This window comes from Bison bison, unplaced genomic scaffold, assembly GCF_000754665.1.
Source record: "Bison bison bison isolate TAMUID 2011002044 unplaced genomic scaffold, Bison_UMD1.0 scf7180017864089, whole genome shotgun sequence".
Lineage (NCBI taxonomy): Eukaryota > Metazoa > Chordata > Mammalia > Artiodactyla > Bovidae > Bison > Bison bison.
Genome location: NW_011494661.1, coordinates 3,433,971 through 3,441,514, shown reverse-complemented (window position 1 = coordinate 3,441,514; position 7,544 = coordinate 3,433,971). Strand labels below are relative to the sequence as shown.

The window sequence follows — 7,544 nt, the reverse complement described above, 5'->3', positions numbered from 1 at the left end:
TATGACCAACCTAGATAGCATATTCAAAAGCAGGGACATTACTTTGCCAACAAAGGTCCATCTAGTCAAGGCTATGGTTTTTCCTGTGGTCATGTATGGATGTGAGAGTTGGACTGTGAAGAAGGCTGAGCGCTGAAGAATTGATGCTTTTGAACTGTGGTGTTGGAGAAGGCTCTTGAGAGTCCCTTGGACTGCAAGGAGATCCAACCAGTCCATCCTAAAGGAGACCAGTCCTAGGTGTTCACTGGAAGGACTAATGCTGAAGCTGAAACTCCAGTACTTTGGCCACCTGAATCAAAGAGCTGACTCATTTGAAAAGACTCTGATGCTGGGAAAGATTGAAGGCAGGAGGAGAAGGGGATGACAGATGATGAGATGGTTGGATGGCATCACCAACTCGATGCACATGAGTTTGAATGAACTCCGGGAGTTGGTGATGGACAGGGAGGCCTGACATGCTGCGATTCATGGGGTCACAAAGAGTCGGACACGACTGAGCGACTGAACTGAACTGAACAATGAGTGATGCTGAGTATCTTTTTATGTGTTTGTTGGGTATCTGCATACCTTCTTTGGAGAAATGTCTGTTTAGGTCTTCTGCCCATTTTTTGTTTGGGTTGTTTGTTTTTCTGATGTTGAGCTATATGAGCTGGTTATTATTTTGGAGATTAATCCTTTGTCAGTTGCTTCATTTGCAGTTATTTTCTCTCATTCTGAGTACTATCTTTACATTTTGTTTATAGTTTCCTTTGCTGTGCAAAAGCTGTTAAATTTTATTAAGTACCATTTATTTTCTTTTTGTTTCCATTAATCTAGGATATGGGTCAGAGAGAATCATGCTGCAATTCATGTCAAAGAGTGTATTGCCTGTGTTTTCCTCAGTAACATCTTTATCCATCCATCCATTGATAATCATTTAGGTTGTTCCATATTTTAACTGTTGTGAATAATGCTGCAGTGAACATGGGAGTATAATGTCACTTTCAAATTCTGATTTACACACACACACACACACATGTATATATATGCCAAGAGTGGGATGGTATTGGGTCATATAGTAACTCTGTTTTTAATTTTTTTGAGAAACCTCCGTACTGCTTTCTATAGCAACTGCATCATTTTTTATTCCCACCACCAGTGTTCCATGGGTTCCAACTTCTCCACATCCTCACCAGTACTTGTTTTATATATTTACCTATCTATATCTATCGATATATATATATATATATTAAGATAATAGCCATCGTAACAGGTGTGGGGTGATGTCTCATTGGGTTTTGATTTGTTTTTCCCTAAGGATTACTGATGTTGAGCAGACTTTAATATACCTTTTGGCCATTTGTGTAATTTCTTGGAAGAAATGGCTATTTATGTCCTTTGCCCATTTTCTAGTCAAGTTACTTGTTTTCTTCCTTCTGAATTGTATGAGATTCTTCTGTTTTAGACATTAACACATTATCACATTATCAGACACAGTGTTTGTAAATACTTTCTCCTATTCCATAGGTTGCCTTTTCACTCTGTTGATTGTTTTCTTTGTTTTGCAGCAGTTTGTTTTTTTTTCCAGTTTGATGTAGTCCTAGTTGGCTATTTTTGCTTTGTTGCATATTTTAATACTTTTAGTCTCATATCTAATAAATCGTTACCTAGGTCAGTGTCATGAAATTTCTTCCTTATGTTTTCTTCCAGGAGTTGTTTAAATTCAGACTTTTTTATATTTAAGTCCTTAATCCATTTTCATTTGATTTTTGTGTATATGGTGTAAGAGAAGGTTCCAGTTTTATTCTGTTGCGTGTGAATATCCAGTTTCCCCAGGACTACTTGTTGAAGAGACTACCTTTTCTACATTATGTATACTTGGTACCTTTTTGAAATGTCAGTAGATTATATATGTAGGAGTTTATTTGGGGGCTTTTTCGTACTGTTCATGGGGTTCTCAAGGCGAGAATACTGAAGTGGCTTGCCATTTCCTCTCCAGTGGACCAAGTCTTGTCAGAATACTCCACCATGACCCATCCATCTTTGGTGGCCCTGCACAGCATGGTTCATAGTTCCATTGAGTTAGACAAGGCTGTGGTCCATGTGATCAGTTTGATTAGTTTTCTGTGATTGTGGTTTTCCTTCCACAAGCTGGATTTAGAAAAGGCCAAGGAACCAGAGATCAAATTGCCAACATCCATTGGATCATCAAAAAAGCAAAAGAGTTCCAGAAAAACATCTTCTTGTGCTTTATTAACTATGCCAAAGCCTTTGACTGTGTGGATCACAACAAACTGTGGAAAATTCTGAAAGAGATGGGAATACCAGACCACCTGACCTGCCTCCTGAGAAATCTGTATGTAGCTCAAGAAGCAACAGTTAAAACCAGACATGGAGCAACAGACTGGTTCCAAATCGGGAAATTAGTACATCAAAGCCGTATATTGTCACCCTGTTTATTTAACTTATATGCAGAGTATATCATGCTAAATGCTGTGCTGGATGAAGCACAAGCTGGAATGAAGACTGCCAGGAGAAATATCAATAACCTCAGATATGCAGATGACACCACCCTTATGGCAGAAAGCAAAGAAGTACTAAAGAGCCTCTTGATGAAAGTGAAAGAGGAGAGTGAAAAACCTGGCTTAAAACTCAACGGTCAGAAAACTGAGATCATGATGAATAGATGGGGAAACAATGGAAACATTGTTTTTCTCATTTATGGAAACCCATAAATGACAGACTTTATTTTGGGGTGGTTCCAAATCACTGCAGATGGTGACTGCAGCCATGAAATTAAAAGACACTTGCTCCTTGGAAGAAAAACTATGACCAACCTAGACAGCGTACTAAAAAGCAGAGACATTACTTTGCCTATAAACGTCCATCTAGCTATGGTTTTTCCAGTAATCATGTATGGATGTGAGAGTTGGACTATAAAGAAAGCTGAGCGCCAAAGAATTGATGCTTTTGAACTGTGGTGTTGGAGAAGACTCTTGACAGTCCCTTGGACTGCAAGGAGATCCAACCAGTCCATCCTAAAGGAAATAAGTCCTGAATATTCATTGCAAGGACAGATGCTGAAGCTGAAACTCCAATACTTTGGCCACCTGATGTGAAGAACTGGCTCCTTGGTAAAGACCCCGATGCTGGGAAAGATTGAAGACAGAAGGTGAAGGGGAAGACAGAGGATGAGATGCTTGGATGGCATCACTGACTCGATGGACATGTGTTTGATCAAGCTCTGGGAGTTAGTGATGGACAGAGAAGCCTGGCATGCTGCAGTCCATGTGGTCACAAACAGACACGACTGAGCGACTGAAATGAACTGAAGTGATTTGGGGGTCCTGTGTTCTGTTCCATTGGTGTATATTTCTGTTTTTATGTCAGTACCATACTGTTTTGATTAGTGTAACTTTGTTATGTGTTTTGAAATCAAGAGGTGTTATGCCTCCAGCTTTTTTCTTTTTTTACTCAAGGTTGCTTTGGCTATTTAAGGCCTTTTGTGGTTCTGCTTGAATTTTAGAATTTTTTTTTCTATTTCTGTTCAAAACATCACCACTGGAATTTTGATAGAATTTGTATATTGCTTTGGTTAGTATGAACATTTTAATAATGTTGATTCTTCCAATCCATGAACATGGAGTCTTTTCCAATTTATTTTTTGTCATCTTTAAATTCTTTCATCAGTTTCATATCATTTTCCTCCTGTAAGTCTTTCATATCCTTAGTTAAGTTTATTCCTTAATATTTTGTTCCTTTTGGCACTGTTCTTAGTGGGATTGTTTTCTTAACTTCTTTGGTTAGTTCATTTTTTATTGTACAGAAATGCAATTGGTTTTTTTGTATGTTGATTTTATATTCTGCAGATTTATTGAATTTATTAGTTACAAGAGTTTTTGTGTACTCTTTAGTGTTTTCTACATATAAGGTAATGTCATCTGGATAATTTTACTTCTCCCTTTCCAACTTGTATGCTTATAAAATTCCTTCTTTTCCCTAATTGCTCTGGGTAGAATTTTCGTTATTGTGTTGAATAAAAGTGGTAAAAATGGACAGCCTTGCCTTGTTCCTGATCTTAGAGGAAAAGTTTTCTGTTTTTCTCCATTGAGTATGATATTAGCTGTGAGCTTGTCGTAAATGGTCTTATCATATTGAATAAATTCCTTTTATTCTTAGTTTGTCAGTCTTTTATCATAAAAGGATGCTGAATTTTGTCAAGCTCTTTTTCTGCCTCTGGTTTGATGATCAGGTGATTTTTAGCCTTTGTTCAGGTAATGTGGTATGTCACATTGATTTGTATACGTCAGGCGCAGGAAGAAACCTCACTTTGTCCTGGAGTGTATTACGACCTTTTCACATCCTGTTGAATCTGTGTCACTGGTAAGTTGTGAGGCCTTTTGTATCGGTATACATAGGTGATATTTACCTGTAGTTTCTTTTATTGTGGGCTTCCCAGGTGGCACTAGTAGCAAAGAACCTGCCTGCCAATCAGGAGCTTTAGGAGATGTAAGAGACATGGGTTTGTTCCCTGGGTTAGGAAGATTGGAAAGATCCCCTGGAAAAGAAAATGGTAACCCATTTCAGTGTTTTTGCCTGGGAAATCCCCATAGACGGAGGATCCTGGCATTCTGCAGTCCATGGGGTTGCAAAGAGTCAGAACCCACTGAGCATACAGTCTTTTCTTGTGCTTTTGCTGTCTTTGTGTGGCTTTGGCATCTGGATAATGCTGGCCTTTTCAAATGAGCTTCAGGGTGTTCTCTTCAAATTTTTGGAAGAGATGGAAAAATAATTATCATTAATTCTCCTTAAAATTGTGGTATAATTCACCAGTGAATCCATCTGATTCTGGGCTTTTTGGGGGGAAGTTTTTGATTACTGATTCAGTCTCCTTGCCAGTTACAAGTCTATCAGATTTTCTGTTTCTTCATGAATTGGTCTTAGTAGGTTGTATGTTTCTAGGAACTTTGTCCATCTCTTCTAGGCTATCCAGTTTGTTGGTGTGTAATTGTTCCTAGTGGTCTCATTTGATTCTTTTTAATCCCTGTGACATCAGTTGTAATGTCCTTTTTTCATTTCTAGAGTCTCTGTTTATAGTACATAGTCTAACTAAAGGTTTGTCAATTTAAGAAATTCCTGCTCATACCACCTAAGTGACATTCTTTTTCCCCTACTAAGGTAAGTTTTATTCATGACTGGCTTTCTTCATTAAATGTCACTTAAAAGATACTTTGTCACTAATTATTTAGTAAGATTAATTATAGGTTGATTATTTTTAATTTCATGTATTTTTTTTAATTACAATTCTGAGGCTTTCTGTATAGAAGAAAGTAGACACTTAAATCTTCTAAAGTATTGATAATTATCAGGTAACTTTTACTGAATGAGACCCATTGTTCATAGTATTTTTGCTCCTTTCTGAAATTTAAAGAGAACTCTTTATGTATGGAAGCTCTGTTATCTGGAACATGTGGCAGTGTTTTCCCTTAAGTTTTCTTTTACTTCGTAGAAAGAATAAGTCTTATGTAAACTTTTGGGGGTTGTTGTTTGTTTTGTATTTTTCATCTTCTCAAAAGTATCAGCTCTGGAAATACTGCATCAAAGATACTGACGTAATATTTAAAGAGAGTTTTGAAAGATGAAGAAAGAAGTCTATTCTAAAATTTCTCTTGTTCTCAGAGCAAATCTCATTGACTTAAGATGACCAAAGAAACCAATAAGTTTGGCAAAAAAGAAGTGAAGAATTAGCCAATTTTTAAATTTAATTAGTTCATTAGTAAATTTTTAATTTTAATGCTATCATTATCCTGGCACAAATTTCCTTGTTACACAAAATGCACGATGAATTTTGTTGGCAAAGATTTGATACTTTGGCTTATGAAATAGCAAATTTTTACCTGAAGCAACTCTGTGAAACTCTCACTGTGTTCTAATTTTTAATTTTCCTCTCCTTGCCGTAATATAGCTTTGCTGGCAGATGGCAACATTTGGATCATATTGAAATTGGCAAATTCTCATAGAAATCTTCAAAAAATTTTAATATTTGAATGTGGGGGGTGAATCACAAGTTTTACATAACTGCAAGAGTGGCAGAGACAAATTCTTAAGCATTTTTCTTCTGTTCATATGCTATATTACTTCATGTTTAAATAGGATAGATGTCTAGAAAAAAAGTTTAACTATTTACTATGAATATAATCTTGAAAGTGAAAAGTGAAAGTGTTTTTTGCTCAGTCCTGTCTGACACTTTGCAAACCCACCAGGCTACACCAGGACTGTAGCCCACCAGGCTCCTCTGTCCATGGGATTCTCTGGGCAAAAATACTGAGGTGGGTTGCCATTCCCTTCTCCAGGGGATCTTTCCCACCAGGGATCGAACCTGGGTCTCCTGCTTTGCAGGCAGATTCTTTACTGTGTGAGCCACCAGGGAAGCCCATGAATATATAATCTTAGAGTTGTAAAAACTTAACCTTTTGTCTTCCACATTTGAAAACCAGATTCTAAAGTAACAACTTAAGTTTTTATTAACATAATATCAGTAGCTAACATTTCTGTCAATGTCAAACAAGTTTTCCTGTGGGTTCCATCTAAAAATTCAAAACATTTTCGTCCAGTTACTTTCTTTACAAACATCAGTGTTTCAGGTTACCTCCTCATGTTATTTCATTGCAAATACTCGATTCTAGGAGAAAGCTCCAGAGTAAACTTCTAGGGGAAAGACTCATGAGTTCTTCAGTATATAAAACCCTCGGCAAGTTGGGATGAGCACAGACACGTGCTTTTTTTTTTAAGTTTGACTTCAAGTGAATTCACGTCATAGCAGGAACTTGGTGGACTTCAATATTTATTTGTGCTTCTTGCTTAAGCACACACTCTACTTGTAGTAGGAATAGAATGGTTAATGGCTTAAAGTAAGGGTCTTGATTTCTAATGAAAACATTAAAATTGCAGAAGTAACTATTTCTGGAAGGCTCAGAGCAGGTTTGTGGGCTTAATGTTGATGAATCACTTTTGTGATGAGACGTACTGACAGATGGACCTGTTTCTCTCATCATCAGAGAGATGAGTGATTACATTAAATTTTCATTGTTAATATCCCTGGGCATATCTGTGAATGTTTCATGGTTTGGTTTTTCAGAGAAGGTCCCCAACCTAGCCAGTGACCTTTGCTATTTTTCCTCAGTTGGTGGCGTCTTTAGAAAGAGAATGCTTGTTTACACCAAGCTGAGCTTGGCTTTGTTAGTTTGACTCCACGGGGCTGCTCTTTCTGTTCACAGAGAGGTTAATTCCTTTACTTAGCTACTGCATGTGTTGTTTTGTTTTCTTTCTATCATGTAGCTTCTGATGGCCTGGGCAAAAAAATTTACATCCATTTTATACTCATCCTTTTCTTTAAAACAATCCAAAGATGTAATACTTCACAGCACATTCTTCTAAATTGCAAAATTATTCACAGTTTTATAGCATCACTTATGTAAATTAAGACATATTACAAGGAGGATAATTAATCTGATCTAGAAATGTTTATCCATATGGCATGAATGAGCAAGAATTTCACAGTAGAA

At 37.0% G+C, this 7,544-nt stretch overlaps 1 protein-coding gene across 5 annotated transcripts in view; it reads left to right on the top strand.

The window, feature by feature from the left end:
• The window catches only part of CADPS2 (Ca++-dependent secretion activator 2), a 375,512-nt gene that overhangs the window by 69,096 nt on the left and 298,872 nt on the right, over nt 1-7,544 (top strand). The gene's annotated exons all lie outside the window — the stretch shown is intronic.